The sequence below is a fragment of the Palaemon carinicauda genome, chromosome 8 (genome assembly GCF_036898095.1).
Source record: "Palaemon carinicauda isolate YSFRI2023 chromosome 8, ASM3689809v2, whole genome shotgun sequence".
NCBI lineage: Eukaryota > Metazoa > Arthropoda > Malacostraca > Decapoda > Palaemonidae > Palaemon > Palaemon carinicauda.
Window position 1 is genome coordinate 11,665,704 of NC_090732.1, and position 25,000 is coordinate 11,690,703.

The window sequence follows — 25,000 nt, forward strand, 5'->3', positions numbered from 1 at the left end:
ATACACTCAAATATGAATCAACTTTGAAGTTTCTGTGACAACGATGTCCAAACTTATGGCTTTTTACGTGAATTGGACATTTTTCTTGACCTTGACCTTGGACCTTGACCTTCCAAAATTTAATAACCCAGCTTTTTACATATCAGTTAATCCCTGCAAGTGTCATTAATCTATGATTAAAATTATGGCAAGGAAACTGTTCACAAACACACACACAAATTACAGGCACGCAAATAGGGGCAAAAAACATAACCTCCTTCCAGCTTCGTTGGCGAAGGTAAATAGCCTCACTTTTTCAGCCGAGGCAAAATCACCTGCGTTATTATCCTCTCATCAACTAATAAAAGCAAACCTCAAAAGCCAAGGGCATTCAAAGTGAGAGAGAGAGAGAGAGAGAGAGAGAGAGAGAGAGAGAGAGAGAGAGAGAGAGAGAGAGAGAGATCCACTTATCTATAATAATAAAGATTAAATTTAACATTGCGTTGCTAGGCAGTATTAATAATAATAAAAACCTAAAAACATATATATATATATATATATATATATATATATATATATATATATATATATATATATATATATATATATATATATATATAATATATATATATATATATATATATATATATATATATATATATATATATATACATATATACATATATATATATATATATATATATATATATATATATATATATATAATTATTTCTATACTTGAATGAAATTAGGCATAACGACAAAAATGGAAACCATAAGTTAATGTAATCAAACAGTTTGAAAAAAAAAAAAAAAAACATAAATCTAGAATTCAAGTCATTAAAGTACACATAAATATTCAGAAATTGAATTTATTTCTGAAAACTTTTGAAACTAGTTTTCAAAGTTCTCGAATATATGATATAAAGAAATTACCAAAGTCAAAACTAAACCAACACCTCGATTATAACATGTAACACAAACATCTTTCTAAATTCTTTTCGTGCTACATTTTTCGCTCTTATGATCTACATCCACGCCTTTCTCGGTGTAATAAAAAGTGGCCAGTGGTAGAACAGCTTAATCAAAGGAACGAACAAAGCAATTCAGATCATGGTACGAACAAAGATCTTAGAGAGAGACTATTCTATAGGCCTTGGTGCGAACACTCCAAGAACTGCTGGCATTTGGAAAGCAACAGAACAAGATTCCATGGTGATACCCATCTACTTTAAAGACCCCAGCCAAAACAACTGGAACCCAGAGACAATTTCACTGGAAACCGCTTAACCATGAAAGCTTCAAGAAAAAAAAGAAAAAAAAAACGAAGTAGGAAGGATTTTTTTACGTCGCCGTGAGGTCTGGGCAGAAGGCGAGACATGAGCTGGTTCCGTCTGCCACTTTTTTTTAAAGGTTTAATTAAAGGCCTAGAGACTGACCATTTATATGATCAGCGCCAAGGCCCCTCTCCACCGACGCTAAGACCCGGGAGGGCCAGGCAATGGCTGCTGATGACCTACAGGCTCCCCCAAAACACCCCAACCTTAGCTCACAAGGATGGTAAGGTTGCAGCCATTAAGAACTAACGAGTCTGAGCGGTACTCGAACCCCCGTCTGGCAGGCAAACACCAGGCAGAGAAACTCAATATAGAATATGATAACTGCACGACTAATGTGGTGGCCTGTTGGTAACGTACTTGCCTGGTGATCGCCAGACTGGGGATCGAGTCAAGCTCACAGTCGTTAGTTCCTTTGTCGCTGCAACCTCACCATCCTTGTGAGCTAAGGATGAAGGGTTTGGGGGAGCCTATATGTCTATCTTCTAAGTTATCAGCAGCCATTGTTTGGCCCTCCCTGTTCCTAGCTTGGGTGGAGAGGGGGCTTCGGCGCTAATCATATGTGTATATGGTCAGTCTCTATGGCATTGTCCTGCTTGATAGGAGAATGTCATTGCCCCTTGCCTTTGCCATTCATGAGCGGCCTTTAAACCTTCTAATTGGAGTTAAAATAAAGGGCAACCAAACCCATATTAGTGATAATACAGGTAAAGCAGAAGACTGATATAATGACACTAACCGATACAAAACCAAAATTTGATGCTAGTAATTATATACAAATAGGCTAGGTGTTTTGATAATGTGGATTTGACAATAAACGAGCAATACGCAGTGTGAAATTTTGAATGGCTTGGAATGCATACGATTCTAGAAAAACATTCTAAGAGAGCAGACCTCCGCCACTGCAGCTCATTTCTCGAAAGCATCTTGCCTTTCCCAGAATCAATTTAGACAGTAGGCGTATTTGAAGTCTGTGACAACCACGAGCGAACTTGGGGTTAAGATTACGGTTAATTAGGTCGACCTTTTCCTCGACCTTGACCTTGACCTTAGACTTTCTAAATTGATTCACTTCTACGTCTGAAGACAACAATCAATCCCTGAAAGTTTCACTACTCAATGAGTAAAATTGTGAGCAAAAATTTGTTCACAAACAAACAAACGGACAAACTGGGGCGAAAACATAACCTTTTCCCAATTTCGTTGGCGGAGGTAAAAAATGATTGTAAAGGTCCTGTAGGGAGTAGGGTTCCCCTGCAGCATGGGACCAGAAAATCAGCCTTGAAGTAAACAAACCTTGTAATTGGGATTTAAAAGTGATGTAACGTATATGTGTGGGTAATATCAGGTTGCATTTCTATACGTAACATGATTTCTCTCCCCAAGTAATTTCCGGAGTAAATGAAATCTCCCTATTTAGAGAACAACGAGTTGGACCTTGGAAAGATGCCAGATGCCCCCAAGGTGATCGAGTGTGACAAAGAAAGAAACTGGAAACGCCAGCTACCAATCAGATGTTTTCCTACTACGTGGATTTAATGAAGCTGGCCATTAAAGAGAAAAATATTTGTTTGATTTGTTTTAACAGAATTTCAGTACGGTGGCCCAAGATTCCATTCGGCTTAAGGTGAGATGATGAGAATGCAGTACTGTAGTTGCGTTGTGGAGAATGATTTAGAGAAGTTCACAGTTGAAATAAACGTAATTTTAATCGGAAATTCTCCGTAAAAATACACTGCTCTCAGCCGTATTTCAGTAAAATGCAAGCGACCGTAATTTTTCCCTACTTTGTTATTACCTTTTAATATCACTCCTTTGTGTCAATATATACGTATTTAAAACTGTAAATGCCTTGCAACATTCATTCTAGGATTTTTACCCTTTTTACGGCAAATTTTTAAGTGTTGGAAGACAAGATATACAGTATGCGTGTGTGTGTGTGTGTGTGTGTGTGTGTATATATATATATATATATATATATATATATATATATATATATATATATATATATATATATATATATATATATATATATTTATGTATATATATATATATATATATATATATATATATATATATATATATATATATATATATATTTATGTATATATATATATATATATATATATATATATATATATATATATATATATACATATATATATATATATATATATATATATATATATATATATATATATATATATATATATATATATATAGTGAGATTATAGATAAAGTAGAAGGCTAAAAAATGGGTGTAAATAGTGGTCGAAAAACGCTGCAGAGATCCTTCAGTAATGCTTACAGAGTACCACACAAGGCGCGCTAATTGCAACAAACCCCTACGGAATCAACTACTGATGCCTATTTACATAGACATAAACATTTGAATCATGAATCACATCTAATACAAATATCTGTACACAATAATGACGACCAATTAAAGTGATTCATATCTTTTTGTTTTCATGAAATTTATACCCAAGAAAAAAAGAGCAGTTGAATCAGTAGAACTTCAGAAGTTCAAACTTGCAGCAAATGTTTTTATGTTGAACACGCTAACATAAGTCTTTTAATAGTTCATATATGAAATATCTGTTTTAGTGTTGTTAATTCTTTTGGAATATCTTATTTTAATAGTTCATTACTTCTTCTATCGTTTATTTATTTCCTAATTTCCTTTCCTCTCTGGGCTACTTTTCCCTGTTGGAGCCCTTGGGGTTATAGCATCTTGCTTTTCTAATTAGGGTTGTAGGTTAGATAATAATAATAATAATAATAATAATAATAATAATAATAATAATAATAATAATAAAATCAGAATTATAACAATCCTCTACATCAATTTACGCACGGTTAATCGGTTAAATGGGGAAAAAAATCAGTTCATTTACATTAATCAAGGTTAACTTCACTGGTGGTTTTGACCCAGTCACGGTAAATATACCTAGTCAGGGTCTCATTCGCAATCCCAAGTTTAGAGACAAGTAAGGAAGGTCCAAGATTTTATTTAGTACTGTATAAGAAGGGTCTAAGATTACATTTAGCTGTGGCCTGATTGGTAACGTCTCTGCCTGGTGTTTGCCAGTCGGGGGTTCGAGTCCCGCTCAGTCTCGTTAGTGCCATTAGTGTCTGCAACCTTACCATCCTTGTGAGCTAAGGTTGGGGGGTTTGGGGGAGCCTATAGGTCTATCTGCTGAGTCATCAGCAGCCACTGCCTGGACACCCTGGTCCTACCTTGGGTGGAGAGGAGGCTTGGGCGCTTATCATATAATATATGGTCAGTCTCTAGGGCATTGTCCTGATTGCTAGGGCAACGTCACTGTCCCTTGTCTCTGCCATTCATGAGCGACTTTTAAACCTTTAAATAAGTGCATTTACGTATATGTAGGCCAACGAACTAACGCTAATTATTCACTTACTGGACTTTGCTCCACTGTGATTAGCTTCGCTCGCAAATAATCATTATCTCATTGCTCCTCTGATATGGCAAGCGGTACATTTGCTACATGCGTTACCCGAGTAACTACCAACACATTACCTTTTACGGCTTTAGAAGAGAAGGAAGATATCAGCTACAATTTCCTTTGTCAATCACACTACCAATGAACTGACATGATCCGTGGTACGAATATTTCGTGAATAGATCGAGAAGGAATTACCAGAATATATTATACCATTCACACTAGGTTGAACACACACCCATGGTGGGAAGTGCCAACGCTGAACGGTATTACCCGAGGTAGAATTCACACAAATGCTATAATGGGGATGTTTTAAATCACCAATGAAGCGTAAAGTAGGATGTGATGAATGGAAAAGTATTGAATTAAAAGCTCAAGATAGAGACGACTGGCGAAATCTAACCGAGGCCCTTTGCTTCAATAGGCGCAGGAGGAGATGATGATGATGAGGATGATGATGGCGATGATGATGATGAATGAAGCTATAGAATCTACAAGTTAGAAAAATAAATGCAGTCGAAATAAAATATTAATCGAAACATGAATCATACAGTTAGATAAACTATGCAATGATAAAGCCAGTTATAGAAAAAAAGTCCCTTAAAAAAAAAACTACCCCTTTAAAAAATCTATCCCTTTAATAACTTATCCTTTAAAAAAACGTATCCCTTTAAAAACTTATCCTTTAATAAAACGTATCCCTTTAAAAAAACGTATCCCTTTAAAAAATGTATCCCTTTAAAAACTTATCCTTTAAAAATAATATCTCTTGAAAAAAACCTATCCCTTTAACAAATCTGTCCCTTTAAAAACCTATCCTTCCAAAACACCTATCCTTTAAAAACCTATCCCTTTAAAAACCCGTCCTTTAAAAACCTATCCCTTTAAAAACATGTCCTTTAAAAACATCCCTTCATAAACCCTATCCCTTTAAAAATCATATCCCTTCAAAAATCCTATCCCTTTAAAAACCTGTCCTTTAAAAACCTATCCCTTTAAAAAAAAACAAGTCTTTTAAATACATATCCCTTTATAAACCCTAGTTGTATCCCTTTAAAAACCCTATCCCTTTAAAAAAAACAGGTCTTTTAAAAACATATCCCTTTACAAACAATATCCCTTCAAAAATCCTATCCATTTAAAAAATCTACCCCTTTAAAACCCTATCCCTTCCAGCTATACTTCTACTTAATCTCTCCTTTTCGTAGCAGCAATTTGAAAGTTAGTGATTAAAAAAAAAGGAAAATTTCATTAACAAACGAAAAGTTCATATGGAAAAGGTGGTAATAAGTAAGAATTTTTCATAAGAAACCTACATAGGGTAAATAACTGCTTTCCCCCAAAAGTGTGTACTCTGTTAAATGACTGCTTACATGTGGTTCTAAAATTTTTGAACTGCTATCATATAATATACATTAATGTTAATATACAAAACAGTGGTGATATTGTAGCATGTTACATTCCTTTATATCATATATATATAATATATATATATATATATATATATATATATATATATATATATATATATATATATATATATATATATATATATATATATATATCAAATAATATATATATATACATATATATAAATCATATAAATATACATAAGATTTAAGCTATCATTATCATTTTAATACATAATATTTTACAAAAGCACTGGAACACTTCTACGTAACTATATACCAATATCCTGTATGAGAACAGGATAAGCAATATACATTCCTGCCACGTCTCACAACAATTCCTTTCCAAAGGGCGAATTCACATTAATTAATCACTTTTTCATAACTAATAACTTCCTATATTTCCTAATCACAAATCCCATTTGATTATTTCAATATAATCTCATTAATTATTTTCCTTGCGAGATTTCACAGACACATTCCAACAATAGAAATCGCATCGACTTAGCAATTGGGATTTTCACAAGCAGACGTTTCATAAAATCACAAGTATTATTCTCCGGACGATATTTCCATTTACCGAGCAAACACAAAAGCGTTTTGTTAGCGTTTGACGAAGGCCAGCGACTGTGCGCAGCACCGCTCCTCCGCTGGAGGACTACCAATGTGCAGTGAGAAAGCGAAGAGACAACAGGAGGGGAGGAGTTTAGGTAAGGGAGTAGGAGGAGGAGGAGGAAGAGGGAGTAAACAGGTAGAACCTCTATGCATAAAGAGCAGACCAACAATTGAACATGCATATCCAACAGGTAGGCAAGATCACAACTGGAACTAACTTTCTACCCTTTCTACGTACTATGGACAGCCACCGCATACTCTCCAAAAATTCTGGACCCGAAAAGAGAAAGGAAGGAAGCCACAAGAAGGTCACCAGGCAGGGTTGAGAAAGGAAAGATAATATGACAGGGGGAGAGATACGTATATCATAACAGACAAAGTGAAGACATAAGATCGAGGGTGCCTTCAGAGAACAAAGCCGGGGGGAGGAAGAGGTTCCAGAACTAATGATACATTATGTAAGGAATGAAAGTACTAATACTCAGTTTCTTTTAACGGGGTGCATTTGTACTGACTTGCAGTGGTGCCCTTTTAGCTCGGAAAAGTTTCCTAATAGCTGATTGGTTAGAATTACTTTATCCAATCAATCAGCTATTAATAATTTTTTTACGAGCTGAAAGGGCACCTCTACGAGTCAGTGCAAATACACCTCGTTAATTTTTTTTTAGTGCAGTTGGATGAAAGCTGTACCACACATGTATCATGCATGCTCATACACTGTAATGCTATTATTTTTTTATCTCTTGCTATCTCCCGCAATAATAATAGAGAAACCTGTTTAAGCTTGCCATCGCATGTTTCATATTGCTGGAATTTTTGTGCCATTGCTGCTCTCAAGTGTTTGCACATGAGCTCGTTATCTGTTGAATAAGCCTCCCTTGCATTCACTTCCCCTCCCTGTTAGTACCTAACAGCCATCTCCCAAACCTCCATACCTTCATGTCCACCAAATTGAAAGGCAATAAAAGTTGAATATTCAATTTACACTTCAAGATTTTTCTTGTCTCTTGATCCAAAGGAAAACAGTCTGACGTCACGCCTCTTTGACCCAATAAATAAGGAAATAAAATCTGGGTAAAGTCTTTTAAAAGGTAAACTTTCACCAACGTGTATGAAGAGTCCAACTGACTACGCCCTAAAGGTTGATTTCCATTCGAGCTTATCTATGTTGTCGATAATGGTTTCTCAAACACTCATGTAATAATTTCCTTTTTATTACAGGTATAAAATATTACAGGAAATTATCAAAAGGTAAAAAAAAAAGTTAAATCTAACTTAGGACAACCTTCCAGAAGTTACAGCCGAACAGTCATTGCAGTAAAACTCTACGGTTGTCACATGCCACTTTTCAGGGTTTGTTGCATCAAATTCGACGTTGCTGTGTTATTATTATTATTATTATTATTATTATTATTATTATTATTATTATTATTATTATTATTATTATTATTCCAATCTGTAAAAGCAAGATGCTATAAGCCCAAGGGCTCCAACAGAGAGAAACAGCTTAGTGAGGAGAGGAAACAAAGAAATAAATAATCCACAAGAGAAGTAATAAACAATCAAAACAAAATATTTAAGAACAGTAACATTGAATTAGATCTTTCATATATACACTATAAAAGCTAAAATATAAAAAGATTAAAAGAAATAAGATAGAACATCGTGCCCGAGTATACCCTCAAGCAAGAGAACTCTAATCCAAGACAGTGGAAGACCATGGTACACTACCCGTTATCATCTACACAAAATGATGCCTCACCTTCAATAATACCACGAATTTCGTTTCCCAATAACACCAGTGTTTAAAACAGATAATATCAATTAGATATTATCGTCTGAAACCTCTTTCGCTTATGGAATATAAAATTAAAAGGTGAAAATATTTTCAATAGTTTTTGGAGTCTAATGTACAGAGCAGTGTTATGGTCCCCCTGCCTCAACTACAGCACCATATGGTCATACGATATGTAAAGTTCCCTCCGTAAAAAAACAGATATTAGCCACAAAAATGTTCCACGTCAACCAGGAATGAAAAGATATTTGCGCAATGGCAATTTGTGAAATCATGTAACGTATGTCACTGATTGTCTGGGAAAGAAATAGGACAAAGGCAGGAAAAAAATCACAGTACACTTTTGCGTGCATGCGAACATCAAATTACTTAATTTCCGGTGGGCTCACTAAGTGACAGGTCAATGCACAAGTCGGACTTGCTTGTGTTTGTATGTGTCGAAAAAAATCCAACAGTAAAAAGAGAATGTGCAGGGGCAAAGAATACGAACCAGGTGGTTACGAATATTTAGACTTATCTACCCAAAGAACAACTTAAGAAAGTTGCAAAACATAATGAACAGAGTAGCAAGATTGACAAAAGGTGTTTCAACTCGAGATAGGATTAATGTAAACCTTTACTGATTGACCTAAACTGGCTGTCTATTAAAGTTAGAAGTGATTATAAGAAATGTGCAATGACTTATTAAGATATCAGAACTGGAGAATTGCTATACATCGTACAGCCAACAATTCCTGTCGAAACGAGAATAGTTACGAATGGTTTCAAGTAAAAGAAGCCCGGATAAACATCTACTGTAGATTCTAAAGCTCTCAGAAGAGTGGCCTCAAGATTATATCGCCAACTAGACATCAGAAAGGTTGAGGATAACAAAGTTTTCATGAAGTAGAAGACCTTTCTGTTCATGAAATTGTGTGATAGGGTGGATTAGATAAATAACGCCAACTAAGCTATATGATTGTCCAAATAGCCTATTTAAAGGATGAATACGACAAAAAAAAATCTTGTAGATCCTGTAAGGAGCAGGGTTTTTAAAGTAGTAAGCGGGGCTTTTCCAGCAGTGAGCAGACCTGTTTCAGCAGTCCGCAAGGCTTTTCCAGCAGTGAGCTAGTCTTTCCAGCAGCGAGCAGGGCTTTTCCAGAAGTGAGTAGGGCTTTTCCAGCAGTGGGCAGAGTTTTTCCACCAGCGAGCAGGACTGTTCCAGCAGCGACCAAGAATTTTCTACCTGTGAGCAAGTCTTTCCAGCAGCGAGCAGGTCTTTTCCAGAAGCGAGCAAGACTTTTCCAGTAGTGAGCATGCATTTTCATACAGTGAGCAGGGTTTTCCAGCAGCAAGCTGGACTTTTCCAGCAGTGAGCAAGGCTTTTCCAACAGTGAGCAAAGCTTTTCCAGCAGTGAGCAGGGCTTTTCCAGAAGTGAGCAGGACTTTTCCAGTAATGAGCAAGGCTTTTCCAGCTATGAGCAAGTCTTTCCAGCAGGGACCAGTCTTTTCCAGAAGTAAGCAGGACTTTTTCAGCAGTGAGCAGCCTTTTCCAGCAGCGAGCAGGAGTTCCAGCAGTGAGCAAGGCTTTTCCAGCAGCAAAAAGGGGTTTTCCAGTAGTGAGCAAGGCTGTTCCAGTTTTGAGCAAATTCTTCCAGTAGTGAGCGGGGCTTTTTCAGAAGCGATTAGGGCTTTTCCAGTAGTGAGAAAGGCTTTTCCACCTGTGAGCAAGACTTTCCAGCAGCGAGCATGTCTTTTCCAGAAGTGAACAGAACTTTACCAGTAGTGAGCAAGGATTTTCATGTAGTGAGCAGGGTTTTTCAGCAGTGAGCTGAACTTTTCTAGCAGTGAGCAGGGTTTTCCAGCAGTGAACAGGACTTTTCCAGTAATGAGCAAGGCTTTCCCAGCTGTGAGAATGTCTTTCCAGCAGGGACCAGTCTTTTCCAGAAGTAAGCAGGACTTTTTCAGCAGTGAGCAGCCTTTTCCAGCAGCGAGCAGGAGTTCCAGCAGTGAGCAAGGCTTTTCCAGCAGCTAAAAGGGGTTTTCCAGTAGTGAGCAAGGCTGTTCCAGCAGCGAGCAAGGCTTTTCCAGTTTTGAGCAAATTCTTCCAGTAGTGAGCGGGGCTTTTTCAGAAGCGATTAGGGCTTTTCCAGTAGTGAGAAAGGCTTTTCCACCTGTGAGCAAGACTTTCCAGCAGCGAGCATGTCTTTTCCAGAAGTGAACAGAACTTTACCAGTAGTGAGCAAGGATTTTCATGTAGTGAGCAGGGTTTTTCAGCAGTGAGCTGAACTTTTCTAGCAGTGAGCAGGGTTTTCCAGCAGTGAACAGGACTTTTCCAGTAGTGAGCAAGGCTTTTCCAGCAGTGAGCAGGGGTTCTCCAGCAGTGAGCAGCCTTTTCCAGCAGCGAGCAGGAGTTCCAGCAGTGAGCAAGGCTTTTCCAGCAGCAAAAAGGGGTTTTCCAGTAGTGAGCAAGGCTGTTCCAGCAGCGAGCAAGGCTTTTCCAGTTTTGAGCAAATTCTTCCAGTAGTGAGCGGGGCTTTTTCAGAAGCGATTAGGGCTTTTCCAGTAGTGAGAAAGGCTTTTCCACCTGTGAGCAAGACTTTCCAGCAGCGAGCATGTCTTTTCCAGAAGTGAACAGAACTTTACCAGTAGTGAGCAAGGATTTTCATGTAGTGAGCAGGGTTTTTCAGCAGTGAGCTGAACTTTTCTAACAGTGAGCAGGGTTTTCCAGCAGTGAACAGGACTTTTCCAGTAGCGAGCAAGGCTTTTCCAGCAGTGAGCAGGGGTTCTCCAGCAGTGAGCAGGGGTTCTCCACCAGTGAGCAGCATTTTTCAGCAGTGAGAAAGGCTTGTCTAGCAGCGAGCAGGGCTTTTCCTGCAGTGAGCAAGGATTTTCCAGAAGTAAGCAGGGCTTTTCATGCAGTGAGCAGTGTTCTCCAGCAGTTAGCAGGACTTTTCAAGCAGTTAGCAAGGCTTTTCCAGCAGCGAGCAGGGGTTCCTCCAGCAGTGAGCAGGGCTTTTCCAGCAGTGAGCAGGGATTCTCCAGCAGTGAGCAGGGATTCTCCAGCAGTGAGCAGGGATTCTCCAGCAGTGAGCAGGGATTCTCCAGCAGTGAGCAGGGGTTTTCCATCAGCGGGTCGGGGTTTTCCAGCCGTGAGCAGGGTTTTTCTAGCAGTGAGCAGGGTTTTTCTAGCAGTGAGCAGGGCTGTTCCAGCAGCGAGCAGGTCTTTTCCAGAAGTGAGCAGTACTTCTCCAGTAGTGAGCAGTACTTTTAATGCAGTAAGTAGGGTTTTCCAGCAGCAAGCAGGAATTTTACTGCATGAGCAAGGCTTTTCCCGCAGCGAAAAGGGGTTCTCCAGCAGTGAGCAGGGTTTTTCCAGCAGCAAGCAGGACTTTTCAAGCAGTGAGACAGGCTTTTCCATCAATGAACAGGACCTTTCTAGCAGCGAGCAGGGCTTTTCCAGCAGCTAGCAGGTCTTTCCCAGCAGCGGACAGGTCTTTTCCAGCCGTGAACATGTCTTTTCCAGCAGCAAACAAGTCTGTTCCAGCAGTGAGCACTTTTCCAACAGCGAACAGGTCTTTTCTGGCACCAATCAGGAATTTACCAGCAGTGAGCAGGAATTATTTAGCAGAGCTTTACTTTTCCATCAGTGAGCAAGTCTTTTCCAGCAGTGAGCATGGCTTTTCAGGAGAGCAAGGCTTTTAAAGCAGTGAGCAAGGCTTTTCCAGCAGTGAGCAGGTTTTTTCCAGTAGTGAGCAGGGCTTTTCCTGCAGTGAGCAAGGCTTTTCAAGTAGTGAGCAAGGCTTTTCCAGCAGTGAGCAGGGCTTTTCCAGCAGTGAGCAGGGCTTTTCCCATGGTGAGCAAGGCTTTTCCAGCAGTGAGCATATCTTTTCCACCAATAAGCAAGACTTTTCCAGCAGTAACCAAGGCTTTTCTAGCAGTATGCAAGGCTTTTCCAGCACCTAGCAGGCCTTTTCCAGCATTGAGCGATGCTTTCCCAGCAGCGTGCAGGGCTTTTCCAGCAGCGACCAAACTTTTCTTGCAGTGAGCAAGGCTTTTCCAGCAGTGAGCAGGGCTTTTCCCACGGTGAGCAAGGCTTTTCCAGCAGTGAGCTTATCTTTTCTACCAATAAGCAAGACTTTTCCAGCAGCAACCAAGGCTTTTCTAGCAGTATGCAAGGCTTTTCCAGCACCTAGCAGGCCTTTTCCAGCATTGAGCGATGCTTTCCCAGCAGCGTGCAGGGCTTTTCCAGCAGCGACCAAACTTTTCTTGCAGTGAGCAAGGCTTTTCCAGCAGTGAGCAGGGCTTTTCCCATGGTGAGCAAGGCTTTTCCAGCAGTGAGCAAGGCTTTTCAAGTAGTGAGCAAGGCTTTTCCAGCAGTGAGCAGGGCTTTTCCAGCAGTGAGCAGGGCTTTTCCCATGGTGAGCAAGGCTTTTCCAGCAGTGAGCATATCTTTTCCACCAATAAGCAAGACTTTTCCAGCAGTAACCAAGGCTTTTCTAGCAGTATGCAAGGCTTTTCCAGCACCTAGCAGGCCTTTTCCAGCATTGAGCGATGCTTTCCCAGCAGCGTGCAGGGCTTTTCCAGCAGCGACCAAACTTTTCTTGCAGTGAGCAAGGCTTTTCCAGCAGTGAGCAGGGCTTTTCCCACGGTGAGCAAGGCTTTTCCAGCAGTGAGCTTATCTTTTCTACCAATAAGCAAGACTTTTCCAGCAGCAACCAAGGCTTTTCTAGCAGTATGCAAGGCTTTTCCAGCACCTAGCAGGCCTTTTCCAGCATTGAGCGATGCTTTCCCAGCAGCGTGCAGGGCTTTTCCAGCAGCGACCAAACTTTTCTTGCAGTGAGCAAGGCTTTTCCAGCAGTGAGCAGGGCTTTTCCCATGGTGAGCAAGGCTTTTCCAGCAGTGAGCATATCTTTTCTACCAATAAACAAGACTTTTCCAGCAGCAACCAAGGCTTTTCTAGCAGTATGCAAGGCTTTTCCAGCACCTAGCAGGCCTTTTCCAGCATTGAGCAATGCTTTCCCAGCAGCGTGCAGGGCTTTTCCAGCAGTGAGCATATCTTTTCTACCAATAAGCAAGACTTTTCCAGCAGTAACCAAGGGTTTTCTAGCAGTATGCAAGGCTTTTCCAGCACCTAGCAGGCCTTTTCCAGCATTGAGCGATGCTTTCCCAGCAGCGTGCAGGGCTTTTCCAGCAGCGACCAAACTTTTCTTGCAGTGAGCAAGGCTTTTCCAGCAGTGAGCAGGGCTTTTCCCATGGTGAGCAAGGCTTTTCCAGCAGTGAGCATATCTTTTCTACCAATAAGCAAGACTTTTCCAGCAGCAACCAAGGCTTTTCTAGCAGTATGCAAGGCTTTTCCAGCACCTAGCAGGCCTTTTCCAGCATTGAGCGATGCTTTCCCAGCAGCGTGCAGGGCTTTTCCAGCAGCGACCAAACTTTTCTTGCAGTGAGCAAGGCTTTTCCAGCAGTGAGCAGGGCTTTTCCCATGGTGAGCAAGGCTTTTCCAGCAGTGAGCATATCTTTTCTACCAATAAGCAAGACTTTTCCAGCAGCAACCAAGGCTTTTCTAGCAGTATGCAAGGCTTTTCCAGCACCTAGCAGGCCTTTTCCAGCATTGAGCGATGCTTTCCCAGCAGCGCGCAGGGCTTTTCCAGCAGCGACCAAACTTTTCTTGCAGTGAGCAAGGCTTTTCCAGCAGCAAGCAGGGCTTTACCACCAGTGAGCAGGGCTTTTCTAGCAGTGAGCAAGGCTTTTCCAGAAGTGAGCAGGGCTTTACCACCAGCGACCAGGGCTTTTCTAGCAGTGAGGAAGGCTTTTCCAGAAGTGAGCAGGACTTTACCACTAGCAGCAACCAGAGCTTTTCTAGCAGTGAGCAAGGCTCTTCCAGCAGCAACCGGGGCTTTTCCAGAAGTGAGCAGGGCTTTACCACCAGCGACCGGGGCTTTTCTAGCAGTGAGCAAAGCTTTTTCAGTAGTGACCAAGGTTTTTCTAGCAGTGAGCAAGGCTTTTCTAGCAGCGACCGGGGCTTTCCTAGCAGCGACCGGGGCTTTTCTAGAAGTGAGCAGAGCTTTACCACCAGCGACCGTGGCTTTTCTAGCAGTGAGCCAGGCTTTTCCAGAAGTGAGCAGGACTTTACAACCAGCAACCACGGCTTTTCTAGCAGTGAGCAAAGCTTTTTCAGTAGTGACCAAGGTTTTTCTAGCAGTGAGCAAGGCTTTTCCAGCAGCGACCGGGGCTTTCCTAACAGCGACCGGGGCTTTTCTAGAAGTGAGCAGGGCTTTACCACCAGCGACCGTGGCTTTTCTAGCAGTGAGCCAGGCTTTTCCAGAAGTGAGCAGGACTTTACAACCAGCAACCACGGCTTTTCTAGCAGTGAGCAAATCTTTTTCAGTAGTGACCAAGGTTTTTCTAGCAGTGAGCAAGGCTTTTCCAGCAGCGAGCAGGGTTTTTCCAGCAGCAACCAAGGCTTTTCTAGCAGAGAGTAAGGCTTTACCAGCAGCAAAAAGGGCTTTTCCAGCTGCGAAGAGGGCTTTTCCAGCAGTGAGCAAGGTTTTCAAGCAGCGAGCAGAGCTTTTCCAGCAGTGAGCAAGGCTTTTCCGGCAGTGAGAAAGGCTTTTCCAGCAGCGAACAGGGCTTTTCCAGCTGTGAGCAAAGCTTTTCAGCAGCGATCAGTGCTTTCCCAACAGCGACCAAGGCTTTTCCAGCAGCGAGCAGGGCTTTTCCAGCAGCAATGAAGGCTTCTCTAGCAGTGAGCAATGCTTTCCAGCAGCATACAAGACTTTTCCAGTTGTGAGCAAGGCTTTTCCAGCAGCAAACAGGGTTTTTCCAGCAGTGAGCAATGCTTTTCCAGCAGTGAACAGGGCTGTTCCAACAATGACCAAGGCTTTCCAAGTAGTGAGCAAGGCTTTTCCAGCAGCAAACAGGGTTTTTCCAGCAGTGAGCAATGCTTTTCCAACAGTAAGCAGGGCTGTTCCAACAATGACCAAGGCTTTTCTAGCAGTGAGCAAGGCTTTTCCAGCAGCGAAAAGTGCTTTTCCAGCAGTTAGTAAGGCTTTTCCAGCAGTGAGCAAGACTTTTCCAGAAGTAGTAAGCAAGGCTTTTCTTGTGTTGAGCAAGGCATTTCAAGCAGCGAGCAGGGCTTTTCCAACAGTGAACAGGGCTTTTCCAGCAGTGAACAAGGCTTTTCCAGCAGTGAACAGTGCTTTTCCAGCAGTGAGCAAGGCTTTTCCAACAGTGAACAGGGCTTTTCCAGCAGTGAGCAAGGCTTTTTCAGCAGTGAACAGGGCTTTTCCAGCAGTGAGCAAGGCTTTTCCAGCAGTGAACAAGGTTTTTCCAGCAGTGAACAGGGCTTTCCCAGCAGCGACCAAGGCTTTTCTAGCTCTGGGCAAGGCTTTTCCAGCAGTGAGCAAGGCTTTCCCAGCAGCGAGAAGGGCTTTTCCAGCAGCGACCAAGGCTTTTCTAGTTCTGGGCAAGGCTTTTCCAGCAGTGAGCAAGGCTTTTCCAGCAGCAAACAGGGCTTTTCCAACAGTGACCAAGGCTATTCTAGCTCTGAGCAAGCAGCGACCAAAGATTTTCTAGCAGTGACCAAGGCTTTACTAGCTCTGAATAAGGCCTTTCCGGCAGTGAGCATTGCTTTTACAGCACCGAGGATGTGTTTTCCAGAAGTGACCAAGGCTTTTCGTGTAGTGAACAAAAATTTTTCCAGCTTCGAACAGGGCTTTTCCAGCAGTGAACAAGGTTTTTCCAGCAGTGAGGAAGGCTTTCCTAGCAGCGAGCAGGTCTATTCCATCAGCGAGGATGTGTTTTCCAAAAGTGAGCAAGGCTTATCCAGCAGACCAAGGCTTTTCTAGCAGCGAGCAGGGGTTTTCCATGGGTGACAAAGCCCGGAAAACAACTATTTAAGTAAATTCAAAGTAAAGAAGTCGACATGGAAATCATGGCCCCTATTGCAACTCTAAACAATCCTTTTTTATCGTCCCGTCAATAGCGGTACTGTTAAGGGGAAAAAAAGTAGATCTGGACTTGCAAATCCACTTTTTTTTTATACCTGTCTTTCTGGATCACTGAGTGTTGGTGAGTGAAAATGTCTGTGTTTTTACGTAGCACAAAAATGTACATAACATAAAAACCATGCACATAAAAAAATTGTAACAAACAACACCGCACTAACTAGTGAATCTGAAGCGACAGTGTAAGTGAAATATTTCAGTGAGCTGTAAATGTCAATTATTTCGACATGAATTATATATCTTATTAATAATCTGATTTTTCGAATAAACAGAGAAGCAAAGAAAAAAAAAACACACAGAGCACGGAATTCAATTAGAAAGATGAACTTGTATCAATCAGCAACTCAACATAAAACTTATCAAATCAATTTAAGGATTTTAAAAGCAATAAATACAGCAATAAAGCATTAATACAATTATATATATATATATATATATATATATATATATATATATATACATATATATATATATATATATATATATATATATATATATATATATATATATATATGTATATATATATACAGTATATATATATATATATATATATATATATATATATATATATATATATATATATATATATATATATATATATATATTTGTAACGCATGTTGTCAGCCAACAGTGGTGAACTACACCAAGAGCGAAGAGACGACTAACAAACACCATATGGAATCGTCTACTTGGACGATTAAGGTAGAGTCGAAAATAAGTAAAACAATATACATAAAGCATAATTAATACTTTTATAGATGTTTAAATACAAACTGTTTATATGTTTAAATACACGAGACTATATATATATATATATATATATATATATATATATATATATATATATATATATATATATCTTCCACAACATCTTCACAAGTAACCAGTCCCCTGAAGGACAACGCCTCAGAGACGACCTTCCACTCGCGCCTGTTTATAAATATATATGTTTATATAACAAGATCTTTTGCAAAGGTAATGGACATCATGCAGGTGTATGGGGTCTCTCTCTCTCTCTCTCTCTCTCTCTCTCTCTCTCTCTCTCTCTCTCTCTCTCTCTCTCTCTCTCTCTCTCTCTATATATATATATATATATATATATATATATATATATATATATATATATATATATATATATATATATATATATATATAATTTCAATTACAATAGATTGTTAGGGTTGTGTTGGCCTAACTGGTGAACGCCAGACTGGGGTTCGAGTCTTGCTCAAACTCGTTAGTTTCTTTGGTCGCTGCAATCTCACCATCCTTGTGAGCTAAGGATGGGAGTTTGGGGGAGCCTATAGGTCTATCTGCTGAGTCATCAGCAGCCATTGCCTGCCCCTCCTTGGTCCTAGCTTGGGTGGAGAGGGGGCTTGAGCACTTATCCTATGTAATATGGTCAGTATCTAGGGCATTGTCCTACTCGATAGAGCAATGTCTCTGCTATTTGCCCCTGTCATTCATGAGCGGTTTTTAAACCTTTAAACCTTGCCTTACGTATAGAGACTCTGGTATAAATCTAATGTAAATATATATATATATATATTGCGCAGTACGTAGTACACTGTTTTTTTTTTTTTTGAAGTTATAAAAAAAAACTCAAAAAAACAGTGTTGAATAAAAAAAAAAAATTGTTTCGAAATATAAATCCTGATACGCATTTGTGACTCAGGGTCGTTCTGTAAAAACGATTGAAAAAATTGTATAAAAAGTGGTCATCCTCTTGGGGAGAAAAAAAGGCAACAAGAAAATTCCGTCTGAATGTCATATATTTACAGACGCGATTTTCATCATCATCATCATCTCCTACGACTACAGACGCAAAGGGCCTCGGTTAGATTTCACCAATCGTCTCGATCAATACTTCTCCATTCATCATCTCAGACTTCACGCTTCATAACTTTTTCATCATCATTAATCAAATTTCTCAATATCTTGCCATAATCAACAAAGTTCGCTTATTTGTCATTTAATTTTTATCTTCCTATACCTCCCTGAAAGTTGATTTATTTATGGGGGAAATTTTCATTTTACTTACAAATCTTATTGAGAACAAACATAACCTGAGAATATTTCCATTCCCATCTTTATTGAATAAAGAAAATTATTTGAGCGGGAAACATTAATTTATTCTAATAAATAATATGAATCAAGATTACTGTGTGCAGAATATTTATTATGTATCCATCTTCTATTACGAATAAAATACTTTTGAGCAAAACAACTGTTTTAATTCCATTTTAAAGAGAAAAAAATATATATTTGACAATAATAGTTTCAGCTCCACCATTACACTATTATTGCCAATATGTAAAATGACCTACCTTTATTTATTTATTTGTTTGTTTGCCTGTTAGCAAGATTACAACCAAAATTCTAACCCGATTTTCGATAATTTTTAACAATGGATAGATATTATACTCCGGAAGAACCCATTAAATTTTGGAGTTGATCCGGATCAAGATCACGAGTCTGGGCATTGGTTTTGGCTATGTAGGCCTTGTGCTTTGCCTACTGTCCTTAGAAGCAAGGTCTGAAACTTGTCCTTCCTTGCTTACTTAGCTTTGAGAAGGGCCTTCTCCAGGGATGACGCAAGAATGCACTCCAAGAACAGTTACTCTGCAAGGCGAGGTGAAGCCCTCACTCTCTTCTATATGTCAGAGAGTGAAGGAGGTGGGTGAGAAGAAATCCTTCCTCCGTGAAGAGAGATATGCCTCTTGAAGGCATAACGGGTCATTGATGATTTGGCCAACTGATTATAAAGATATTGGTGCTGCTCCAAGAATCCTGGTTCCAAGAGAAGATCTATCAGGGAAACTTAAAGCCATCCCTTCCGAGCTGATCTTGTCAATGTCTCAAACTCGGCACAGTTCTCTGGATATACCTCCCACCAATGATTTGTGGTTCCTCTGGAAGTTGGTCCTCTCCTCCCATAAGGAGATAAGAGGTACTGGCTGGTGATAGAGCTGATGAGTCCTCTCCTATAGCCAAGTAACCCCTCCTGATTTTGGACAGTACCAAACCCGGAGAGGGGGGGTCTTGTTACTTTCTGCATACTCTGCTGATTTCTTGTCTATGCCTGAGTAATTTCTTATGGACAGGTGTGTAATTGGGTTCAGTTTCTTTGTTTTGTGTCCTCCAGAAGCCTAGGGAACTGAAAGGCAGACGATGGAATGATGCCCTCCCCCAACCCTTGGAGGTTGTCCCGAACCACTGAAGTAAACTTCCTAGCTTGCCCTCATGATGGCTGACAGCACAATGAAGGAGTAACAACTGGAAACTCATCTGGTGCAGTGTACACCTGGGCTTCAATCTGACTGTTCTTAAATACAACAGGTTGTTCCTTAGAACACTTCATAATCACATTCCCCTGATCCCATGAGGAACGAAAAGTAAGAACTTTTCCTGGATTTCCACCCTGTAGCTGGAGAGTGCCATTGTCTCCTTCAACTCTCCCAGACAGACCCTTACCCCTGCAGAAGGACAACTGGAGGTTGCCTGAAGGGCTTGTTCCCCACAAGAAGACTGGAAGGTGCAATCAGCTGTGACCTTGATTGCCCCTTCCCAGCCTGGTCGGAGAGACATCCGTCATCACCACCTCTAAGACCTGACTCTGAGCTAAAGGAAAATACGACTTTACTCCCCATCTGCTCTACATCAGGGAACACATACCAAGAACCCTTTAGGGCAACTTCAACATGAGTCCTTCCTTCAGCACAGGGTGGAATAGGGAGACCCAGAGAAGGAACGAGGAAGCTGAAAAGATAGGTTAGAGTGCCGAGTTGAGAGGCTACATTCTCAAAAACTAATGGTAAGGTGTAAATTCTAGAACAGACACACCCCAATTGAGATCCACAATGTTCTTTAGCCATGGCAACACTCTTTGAGGGCCACTGACCCTCTCGCAGTAGGATCCACTGGGGAATGAACTCATGGCTTACATGATATGCTGACCACCTCAAACATTATACACATATGGTTATATTCACCTTCTAACACCTCATCAACTGAGCTAGGTTTAGAAGGATCACCTAATCCTACGTCCTTGCTTGGGAAGTCTTTCTTAGCAAAGGTAACATATGGTTTATATACACTTGTATATTCGTCACATACGTCAGTCACGTTACAATTCCCTCCCATTGAGTTAGCACAAACAAAAGCAAATTTTCGACTTAGCTTAACCTTGTGGTATGAACTGCAACGGGAAGGTAGGTCTGAAATAGACGGTCAATTTGGTATATGCTGATGAAAAACTCAAAATCCAAATCACTCCCCAATTCTTGTTTTCTTTCATGTGAATACTCCTCAGAGAGTTGAATAATCCTGGATAAAATCACAAATTTTAAGTAATTTGTATTTTTCCTAACATACTTATCGAGAAACACTTTCTTAGGAGGTTACTGGTAACTCCTCTCAGACGACCAGAGTTTTACTAATTATTAACAAGAAGCAAACTTCCTAGCTGAACCATATGCAAAGGCAGAGAGAGGTAAACAGGACATTGCTCAGGCAATAAGATCAGTAGTGGTGTTTCCTGGTGGTGAGACAGGGTGCTACCTTGTTGGTTTGCAGGAAGGATATCACACGAGTCCCCAGTGCTCTTGACCGCCTTACATAGCTTTTCTGTAACTCTTAACTCCAAAAATTGAACCGGCGGCCGGGCAGATCACTCGTCAGAAAAGATGCCGACCAAATCAAACATGGTGGCTGGATAATAAACAAATGATATGTACAGACAATTACTAGAAATGTCAATATGCTACGTACGTCCACCGGTTCATTAAATTAATGGAATCATACACAGTTCTATCATTAACTAACATGAACATTATCTAATTAACTGATATAATTAAATTCTATACACTTTCGTAAATGGATTCAGATAATAGAATTAAAAAGCAAGTTGCTGCAGCAAGATCTATCAACAAATGTTAATTGTACAGTTGGCCATTAGACAAATATTCGTTTAATTTCCATTATTTATTAAGGATAAAGGTCACCAAGCATGGGAATATTCCTTTCATTTTCACTGAAAAAATGAAAATTTCAATTACCAAAATGATTCGCTGGGCTATTCTGAAAGGTTTTGAATTCTACAAAAATAAAACTGATAGATAATTTTTGTCATATTTACTGTAAATAAAGAATCTCTCTGAAAGGAATATTATTTAAATCTTTTATCAAAAACGAAGGTTATTTATGTGAAAAAAATATAACTATTTTCGTGTCAGTGAAAATAAGATTACGTAATTGGTATCAGAATTGTTTCAGTCTTTGATAAAAGATAAAGATTATCGATATGAAGAGTATTTGTTTTATTCTTACTTCCTTGAAGATATATATTATCTATGTGAGAAACATTTGCTATATTTTCATCTTTTAAAGAGGATGAAAATTAATTTTGTTGGAAATATCAATTCACTTCTTTCTATATTCAATAAGAATACGATTATTTATGATCAAGGTTTGAACTCTTAAGGTAATTACCTTAGTTTGAGGTAATTTGCATGGTTCTAAGGTAATATCTAAGGTAATTTCAGTTTTACGAAATTTCAAGCTTCAAATTTAGGGAAATTGGAAAAGTTTTAAGGTAATCTAAGGTAAAAAGCGGTAGGATCTAAGGTAATTGCCACATGCTCAAGTTTAAACCATTCTTATGACGGCAATATTCATTGTTTCAATATTTTCAACTTCTTGTAAAACTTGTAAGTAAGAAGATAATACTAATTAAAGGAGACAAACTCGACTCTTACAGAGCTGGCCTACTTAAGGGAAGAAAAAAAAAAAAAAAAAATATATATATATATATATATATATATATATATATATATATATATATATATATATATATATATATATATATATATATATATATAACACACACATATATATATATATATATATATATATATATATATATATAGAGCCTATATATATACATATATAATATATATATATATATATAATATATATATACACATATAATATATATATACATATATAATATATATATACATATATATATATATATATATATATATATATATATATATATATATATACATATATATAAAATATATATACATATATATAATATACATATATTAATGTAAAATAAATGAATAAAATTAAAAATATATTAAATACAATAAATCAACAAATAAATTATGAGGTAAAACTCTGTGATAAATAAAAATCTAAATGTCCATAAAATCTATGTTTCTTAAAAAAGATATAAATTCTGGTGGTTATATATTTTTAATCCTCGGTAAAGCGCACCCGATTAACATTGGGAAGAATATACAGTATATATATATATATATATATATATATATATATATATATATATATATATATATATATATATATAATACAGAATATATACACACACACACACACACACACACACATATATATATATATATATATATATATATATATATATATATATATATATATATATATACATATATCAATGTAAAACAAATGAATAAAATATACATTAAATACAATGGATAAAAGATTAATAAACTATGAGGTAAAACTCTGTGATAAATAGAAATTTAAATTTGATCTATAAAACCTATTCTTATCCAGAAAGAGAATATTAGTCTGATGGTTTTATATTTTCAAACATCGGTACAGCGAGACAGTCACCTCTCCTAAATTGTCCTTAAAATATAGGACCCAAATAGGTTTCTGCATATCATAGGGCAATACTTTCCAGCGCAAGGCGGTTTGATCAGGATTCAACCTCCTTGATCAAACGCGTAATTGTCATCCCAAGTGGGGTCATTCGGTTACATTTCTGATTATCAGCAAACTCCCACACGAGAGGGAATTCGGCAAACGTGAATGATTTAGTCCCGAAAAGAAATGTGAAGGTTTTTTCAGTCAATTTCTATAACATAGAACTTGTCTTACATATCTATCCAAAATTTTGGAAATTATCAAAATCTTAGGTTTTAATATATCTTATAGGAGACATTAAATGACATATAGCTAAACCACTGATTTAGTCCCGAAAAGAAATGTGAAGGTTTTTTCAGTCAATTTCTATAACATAGAACTTGTCTTACATATCTATCCAAAATTTTGGAAATTATCAAAATCTTACGCTTTAGTGTATATTATGGGGGATATTAAATGACATGTAGCTAAACCACACGATTGAAAAACTCGAAACACCAGTCATTTATTTCATGAATGAAGTTAGTTCTAACTAGTTATTCAAATATGTTGTACTTAATCTAATGAACAAAACCTTCCAAGTGCTGTAATCATTGAACATCCTAAAGGCATATGAGAGTTTACATGTCAACTTCTAGTTTATGACTAAAATACAAGAAGGGTTTTCAAAGAGAGTAAATAGAAGGAAGAGCTCATTCCTCATAATTTCGTATTGTGTAAAACGAGAAGATGGCCACATTAGAGGTTTGAGGGGATAATGACCGGCTTCTTTATTCAAGGACACAATAAAGTCACCCTCTTGTCGACGCTACTCTAAGAGATAAAGTTTCAGGAAATCAAAAGATTATGCTATCTACGACAAAAGGGGGAGTAAGGGAACATTAGGAAAATCTCAAAAGAAATATGTATCAACAAACAAATATTTCTTTCATAAAAGTCCATGGAAATATTATGTTATTATAAGAAGAATATCAAAAGAATATCGGGAAGTAAATGGCAGGACAGGACTAGAAATGAAAACTATAAGAGAGATTACCCAAGTGCCACATGTGGATGAGACCATGGTGAGAGGCCGTAGGAGATGGTTTGGACATGCTCTTTGCATTCCACAAGAGATTAGTTAACCAATCTTTCAACTGGGCTCCACAAGGCACTGGAAGAGTTTGAAGACCCGGCCCTACATGGCTGAGGACTAAGAAGCATGAAGTAGATGAGGATAAATGGAGAAGTATTGATTTAATAGCTCGAGGTAGAGACGACTGGCGAAATATACTCGATGCCCTTTGCGTCAATAGGCGTAGGAGATGATGATGATACACACATTATACATACATACATATATATACACACATATATATATACATATACAATAAATTTATATATACGCATATACATACACATATAAGCTCATATATATGTATATAAGCATATTCATTATATGATGAATATATAATCACTACTCTATGGGACCCGTTAAAAATGACGGCCAAATATTTATATACATATGCGCAGACGCACCCCGCCCCTCTCACCAGGGTATGATTACTCCCTCTCACCCTACCCGAGGGACGGTGAAAGCTGGGAGTGACCGAATATATACACACACATATATATATATATATATATATATATATATATATATATATATATATATATATATATATATATATACATACATATATATACATACATATATATATACATACATATATACATA

The 25,000-nt window shown here is 38.4% G+C and overlaps 1 protein-coding gene across 4 annotated transcripts in view; it reads right to left on the reverse strand.

The window, feature by feature from the left end:
- LOC137645653 (long-chain fatty acid transport protein 1-like) overlaps nucleotides 1–25,000 on the reverse strand; it is a 169,678-nt gene that overhangs the window by 89,417 nt on the left and 55,261 nt on the right. Inside the window, exon 1 of one of the 4 annotated variants that reach the window (XM_068378486.1) lies at nucleotides 6,773–6,856. The exons of the other annotated variants lie outside the window; for them this stretch is intronic. The gene's annotated coding sequence lies outside the window, so the exon portion shown is untranslated. Of the gene's footprint in view, nucleotides 1–6,772; nucleotides 6,857–25,000 lie in introns of those variants that run through there. 4 annotated transcript variants of the gene reach the window in all.